The sequence below is a fragment of the Callorhinus ursinus genome, unplaced genomic scaffold, assembly GCF_003265705.2.
Source record: "Callorhinus ursinus isolate GAN/ISIS: 27379988/994484 unplaced genomic scaffold, GSC_fseal_2.0 scaffold41, whole genome shotgun sequence".
NCBI classification, from domain to species: domain Eukaryota; kingdom Metazoa; phylum Chordata; class Mammalia; order Carnivora; family Otariidae; genus Callorhinus; species Callorhinus ursinus.
The window spans coordinates 6,533,480-6,540,769 of record NW_027397103.1 but is presented as its reverse complement, the minus strand read 5'-3'; the positions used below and the strand labels follow the sequence as shown (position 1 = coordinate 6,540,769).

Below are 7,290 nucleotides of genomic sequence, written 5' to 3'. Positions count from 1 at the left end.
CTTGTTTTTTTGTTTGTTTTGTTTTTCATTTTTTTATTGTTATGTTAACCTCTGCTCATTTGTTTTTTATCAGAAGTCAAGGACCCAGCCAGAGTCCTAGCTCTCTCTTTTTTTTTTTAAGATTTTATTTATTTATTTGTTAGCACAAGCAGGGGGAACGGCAGGCAAAAGGAGAAGCACGCTCTCCGCTGAGCAAGGAGCCTGATGTGAGACTTGATCCCAGGACCCAGGGATCATGACCTGAGCCGAAGGCAGCCGCTTAACCCACTGAGCCACCTAAGCATCCCCAGACTCCTCCCATAGCAAGGGAGGCAACCGCAAGGGCTGGGGTGCGTGGTGCCCTGGCTTTGAAAGCTTCCACACACGGAAGTGATGTGTGTTCCCTCTGCTGACTTCTCATTGGCCGAAGCAAGTCACATGGCCATGTTTTTTCTCCAGAGGATGAGGAACGTGCGTGTCTACCGTATTCCTGGGGAGGGGCAGTTCTCAAAAGATTTGGTCAAAAGTGCCGACGAAAACCACGGTGTGGTTTAGCTGAAAATACTTTATACCCAAATATTTTATGTTGAGTGTAGATAGCTGGTTTCTCTGCACAGAATCTCAAACCTAGCAACGCTCACCCCCTGCAGCCAAGTACCATCGACCCTTTAGAAGGAGCAGGCATGCTCTCCTTCGCTGCCGGCGGCCCCACCTGGCCCGCTTCACTCATTTTGGTGAGGTGCCTGGCTCTTGGGAGCATTTGATGTGCAGACTTCTGGTTTCGAAGGATGAAAGTAGCTACTCCGAGCCCGTCCAGGCATTTTGTTTCGGTCGCTAGATGTGCTTGTAATCTATTCCCATCCCAGAGAGGAGGAATGGTAATGCCCCACCAGGGCCTTGCTCAGCCCAGGGGCTTGTTGGCAGCAGTAGGATTGCATAAGCCTGCTAGGGGAATATTTAAGGGATCCTACGAAGTTGCGGGACGGAATGTGAGCACGCAGGAGGAATTGCGGAACCCAGGTCCCTGGTGAGGGGACGCCCCGGCTGGTGGGAACTGAGGCAGGCAGCTGCTTCTCTTGGGAATCTCCTATTTCATGTGAGCTGCCGCTGCCTGCAAGCGCCTCCAGGTTCCCAGCAGCCCAGTCTGTAAGAGCCGTGGGAACTTGCCCATGTAACCGGCAGCTCGGGGGCGAGAGGATGTTTCCTTCTCAGCCGTGACCTAAAGCCAGCAGGTTGTGGAAGTGCCCCAGTAAGAAGATGCAAGGTTGTTCTCGGTAAACAGCAAGTCAGTCGGTCAGGGTAGTCTAGATTCTGTTGCGGTAACAAACAAGCCCAACATTGTAGTGACTGCAAGCAACTAGAGATGATGCTCACTCGCTATTTTTGCCCACTTGACACGTGGATCTCCCGTCAGGAGGGTGGCGTTACTCACCGTAGCCGCTCAGGTTCCGAGGAGAATGGAGTAGCCACCACCTTCAAAATCGCTGGTCTCCATCCCAGAGCAAGAGTGCTCTAGAGCGTGCCACGTCCCTAATCTAAGGCCGCTGCCCAGGAACGACACAGCACTTCTGCTCAGGTGTCAGGGGACCAGGAAATGCAGAGAGCCAGAAATCTTTGCTAGACAAATTAGTGAATGGCCACTGTATTGGAGAGGAGATGGCTGCTTTTATAAACACCACGGCCTGAATGCAAAGCCTCTCTTAGACTGGGGCATCCCTGCCATCAACAATTCAATGCATCCATCCTCAAGGCCACAAGACCTCCATACTTGTTGTTCCCTTTGCTTCAGACACCATTCCCTCTGCCCTTTGGCCAGCTTCTCCTTATGCAGGTCTCAGCTTAACTGTTACCACCTGTGGAGTGCCCCCCCCTCCACCCCGCCCCTATGCAGTCTTTTTGTTATGCATCACTTTTGAAAAATTTTCTTCCTAGCCCTTATCATTATCTGGAATGCTTTTTTTTAAATGATGTGTTTGTATTTATTTATTGCCTTTGTCCATTCTCCCATACTATAAGGCAAACACTGTCAGAGCAGGTATCATTGGTCTCCTTCATAGAGAACTTCCCACCATCCTGGACAGTGACTAACACATAGAAGGTGCTCAATAAATCTGGGCAAACTATATATGGACACGTGCTCAGTAACTATGCACGGGTGAACCTATCAGTAGCTACAACTTATGTAATGCATACTGTGTGGGTCTCTACTCCTACTTTGCTACACTCCCTGGCAGGCATTAGGATCAGTCCCATTTTGTAGAGGAGACTACAGCTCGAGGAGATAAAACGACTTCCATGAAGCCAGAAATAGGAAATGACAGGGTTTGCCAAAACCTACGCCATTGTTCCTGAGCAGCACTGGACCACAGAGGACACGATTTAAGAGGCCTCCTGGGCGTAAGATGTGGAGCCAGCTGCTAAGGGTTGGGGGGGGGGGCAAGTTCTTGTTCGTGGTCTTTGCCTTCACATCAACAGAATCCCGCTTGACCAGTCTAAGGTTTCCATGATTCCACGTATTTCATGTTTGATTTACAGACCATAGTGGGCTGAATGGTGGCCCTCCGAAAAAAGATACATCCACATCCTAACCCTCAGAACCTGAGATTGTGACTTCACTTGGGAAAAAGGTTTTTGTAGATGTAATTAAGTTAAAGATCATAGGATAGAATCATCCTGGCTTACCCAGGTGGGCCCTAACCCCAATGACAAGGATCCTTAGAAGAGACAGAAGGGAAGCAGACATGGACCCAGAGAAGACCCTGGGAATATGGGGACAGAGACCAGAGTCACGTAGCCATGAGCCAAGGAAGCAAGCAGCCACCAGGAATTGGAAGAGACAACGGAGGGTTCTCCCCTAGAGCATGACCCTCTGATACCTTGAGTTTGGACTTCTGGCCTCCAGACTATGATGGAATAAATTTCTGTTGTCTCGAGCCATGAAATTTGGGGTGATTTGTTACCGTAGCCCTAGGAAGCGAATACACTGGTTTATACATAGGGTGTTTTAGAGTTGTCTATTTTGGAATCTGGATTGTACTAGGTATAAATATCAGGACCCCACTCCTTTTCATGTTTCCTTAGCTGCTCCCTGCCCTGTGCTCAGCCATGTTCTGATGTCTTGTGCCTCCATACAATGTCAGAACCGGGGGGTCAGGCTAACTAACAAGGGACTTGGTATCTGTTTACTACAAAGCCCTTCCTAACCTTCTCTGGTGGTTTGTGCACACCCCTCCCCGGGAGTCTGGGCTCTGTGAGAGGCCTAGAGCCCTGACTGATGGCCCAGGATACAAGTGAGGCGCAGGAGACTTTATAAATGATGATTGCTTCAAATCCCAGCTCCGCCACTTGCTAAGTCTTGCTTCCCTCTCCTGTAAAATGGGTGCACTCATAACCATCATAGGGATGAGATGAGGCTTAAATAAAAAGTATTTTGAAGGCTCTAAGCTGAGTGCTGGCATTCCATACATGCTAGCAATTATTGCTATTATGGGACCAATTTAAGAAATGTAATTATTGCAAAGCAACATTAACTTACCCAGCTCAATTTAGTTTAATAGAGTCTGCTGCGGTGCTGAGGGGATGCCCATCTAGGTAGGGGACTGTGTCCACTTTGGAAGACATGGCTATGACGTTTGTCACAGAATCATTATGCTGTGCTCAATGGTACGGCTCAATGAAGGGCAAGGGCCCTGCCAAAATATCCAAAATGGCCTGTCTGGGGAGAAAATCTGGGTTGGAGTCCAGATCAGTAAAAAGGAAAGGACCACATCTTAGACCGAGCCCCATAAGAAGCATCCAGAGAGTAAAAGTACTTCCATATTTCTGTTCCACAAACCAGATGGCAAGAAATGTAAAATCAAACCTATTACAAGAAGACAGAAGAAACACATTTAAATGGCTGTTTTCATCTATGTGCAGCATGACATTGATGAAAATGCGAATTATAGTTGCTAAAAGGAAGATCTTTCACCAAGAGACGTCTTTGGTTACACGGTTCAACATTCTTATTTTGGTCCAACACTAGAAGAAAGTCCGTGTGACATGTGAGTGTCTTGATCAGTCTTTGAAAATTAATGGCTGAATCAAAGGCTGTCAAAAGGCCCTCCTCCCCTCTTGGCCTTTAAAAGAAATACATTAATTTGCACATCATGTCGTGTCTCAGCATTCCAGCTGCCATCTACCATTCTCCCTCGGAAAAAAGAATTCTCCGGAATGCCCACAAGTGTGAGCATCCCTGTCATTTCTCGTTGGTTTTTGTGTCGTGTTCCCGGCGGCCCATGTCCAGGATGTGGAATGTGGATTCAGTGCCTTCTCATTAATAAAGCCAGCCTTCAACATGTGGTAGCTTCAATTCTAGCTATCTTCGGCATGATTCAAAGATGGGTACCGCTCTTCCAATTGGTTCCCATTGACCCCCCCAACCTAATTAACCTGAATTCCGTCTCTGCTCTCCCCAGGGGAAGGAAAAGCATGCCAGCCCTTCATCTTCCCCATTCCTCTTCCTCTCTGCAGTCTGGGACCAACTCTCTGGAGAAATCTGCTTGTGTCAGGCTCTGCAATCACCGGTTTCCTCAAGCGCAGTTCTGCTTAAGATGATGGGGTGTGTTTTTCATTTGAAACGAATCCACATCTGGGACTCACTTAACTTGATTTGGGAAGTCCTGTGTTTCTGATCCAGAAAACAAAACAAAAAAATTTTGTGAAAATAAGCCTGATTTTTTTTTTTTTTCCTTTCGGGGCGGATTGATTTTACTTCCGTTAGATTTAGCTTGCAAGGAAGAAAAGGAGAGAAAGAGAGAGAGAGCAATGCACACTGAATGGGCTTGGCTTCATGACTGCCTTTCCTTGTTGGATGACGAGGCCGTACATATGCGGACTGATTGAATTATTCCACTTCCGAGGAGGGGGACAAGGCCAGGATAGAATCTTCTTCCTGATTGCTGTCCCTTTGGGTTTCCTGCCCAGGAAAAATGGTGCAGGATGAGGGAAGGCATTAGAAACCACAAAGAAGCAAAACCTACTTGTGTTATTTGGCTGGCCTGAATTACCAGGGTAAATACTTGGAACTTTATTCCATACTACTGGAGGGCCCTGGAGGATATCTGGTTATAGAAAATACGCAAGAAGCCCCCGCCCCCTAACTCACCTATTTAGTAGGGTATATAGGTGATGGACCCAATACGAGAGAATCCAAATGTAAAAATCAGATGTATGTGGGGTGGAGGGCTACAGACGGTGATGATTATTTACATTATAAAAAATTCATTTTTTCCCTACACGGATCCATTGTAATTTTTTTTTAAAAAAAACAGCTAAGCCCTCTACTTAAAATTTTTCTAGTTTGCAAAACAATGAATGATACATGGTATGTGTTTTTTCACTATGGTTTTATTATTACAATTATTATTATTATTATTATTTTTAAGATTGTATTCATTTACTTGATACACAGAGAGAGTGCACAAGCAGGGGGAGAGGCAGGCAGAGGGGGAAGGAGAAGCAGGCTCCCTGCTCAGCAGGGAGCCAGACAGGGAGCTGGACACGGGGCTTGATCCCAGGACCTTCAGATCATGACCCCAGCCAAAGGCAGATGCTTAACCGACTGGGCCACCCAGGTGCCCCTTCACTATAGTTTTAAAATAGCTAAACCCTCTACTTCAGTTTTCATTTAATTTTCCAAAAATGAGTGATACATGTTCTTTTAATATAGTTTTTTAGATAGCCAAACCCTCTACTTAAAATTTTAATCTAATTGAAAAAAACAAATGATGCATGTTTTTAAAGAAATTTGCCTAAAGTCTACATGTATCTGGGATTCACAGCAATTGAGTCTAACCTTTGATTTAAAAAACAAAACATGGAAAGATCATACATGTGAGAAGAAGCACACACACACACATAAACACACACACACACACACACACACACACATCCCACAGACTTTTGGCTATCATCTGCCTGAACTTTGCATGTCCAAACCCCTACTCTTCAACAAGTCATAGATAACTTTGGATATAAAGTTTATGCATTGCTATTGCACACAGTAATTGTTTACACTTTTTATTCTTGTTAACTACGCAGGGTGCAGATGGGAGGACTGGAACTACACTGCAGGCTCTGGCATGAGCTAGACCTAGGTTCGAATCACAGTTCCACCAGTTACTACCTCTGTGATCTCGGGAAGGTTAAACAATCTCATATGTAATAATAATAATAACTGTTTCATGGGGCCTTTCCAAGGGTTAAATGAGCTGAGACACCTAATACTATGAGTGGTACTTGGTACACTAAAAAATTATTTCAGTATCAGGATTATGATTAAATATGATGAAATAAAATAATATATTTAAGCATTCAGTAGAATTCCTGGAACTTAATAAATATTCAATAATTTTTAAGGACTTAGCCAAAGAAATAATCAACCCAGACATTCCTGAGTACATCTAATGGAAAACAAGGGTTACATCAGTTGAAACAAGCCTATAATTAGGACAGGAAATAGCAGAGTTTAAGCTCCTTCACCAAGAAAACTGAATTTGACTTTTGTGGCAGAACCAAAATTTCAAACTGAGTTAGATCAGCTTTGGGAAGAAAATCAACCAGTCATCATGCTGTGAGGACTTTTCCAGTGCTCTGGATAGTGCTCTTAGCTAGCATTTGTTAAGTGCTCAAGGTGTAGAAGGCATTGTGCTAAGCTCTTGATGCGAATTAACTCCGTTAAGGCTCACAAGAGCCCGATGAGGCAGGTATAGTTCTTAGCCCCATTTTCCGGATGAGGACACCCTCACTTACGTGTGCCCGAGACCACACACTTAGCAACAGAGCTGGAAAAAACCCAGGTGCCTGCACTTAACCGTGAGCTTTACTTCCTCTCCGGGATAGATTCTGGCCAAGGAAGCCCTTTATCTAAAAATAAAGGATGCAGACACCACACAATGGCATTTTAGACAGCTGAAGGGTGGAAAAGTAGAAGACACCCCAGCCTGGGAAGCCATGACGGAAGGGCTGGTTGGCGGCACCTGACGAGCATCAGACGCTCACCTGTCGCTGTGGCCAATAGAAATGCTCCATACTGGATGGTGGCATAAAAAGGTCCAATAGGAGTGTTGCATACTAAACGGGGCAAATCGAGCCAATCCGTTGTCTCTTGTAGAACCTTACTTGGAAATCCTAGGTGTATAAAAAGAACGCTGCTTTATTCGCGCTGCAATCTTTGTTGCTAGCAATGCTGAGTTACTCTTTCAGGTAATGGTTCTTTGGTGTATTTAATAACTATATACCGAGGCCTGCCATGTACCAGGCAGGGGCTGG

At 45.4% G+C, this 7,290-nt stretch overlaps 1 long non-coding RNA gene across 1 annotated transcript in view; it reads left to right on the top strand.

The window, feature by feature from the left end:
- Positions 1 to 4,574, top strand: part of LOC141369925 (uncharacterized) — a 72,921-nt gene extending 68,347 nt beyond the window's left edge. Inside the window, exon 4 of the long non-coding RNA XR_003211732.2 lies at positions 4,437 to 4,574. This is a non-coding gene — a long non-coding RNA (uncharacterized lncRNA). The remainder of the gene's footprint in view (positions 1 to 4,436) is intronic.
- The last annotated feature ends 2,716 nt before the right edge of the window (positions 4,575 to 7,290 follow it).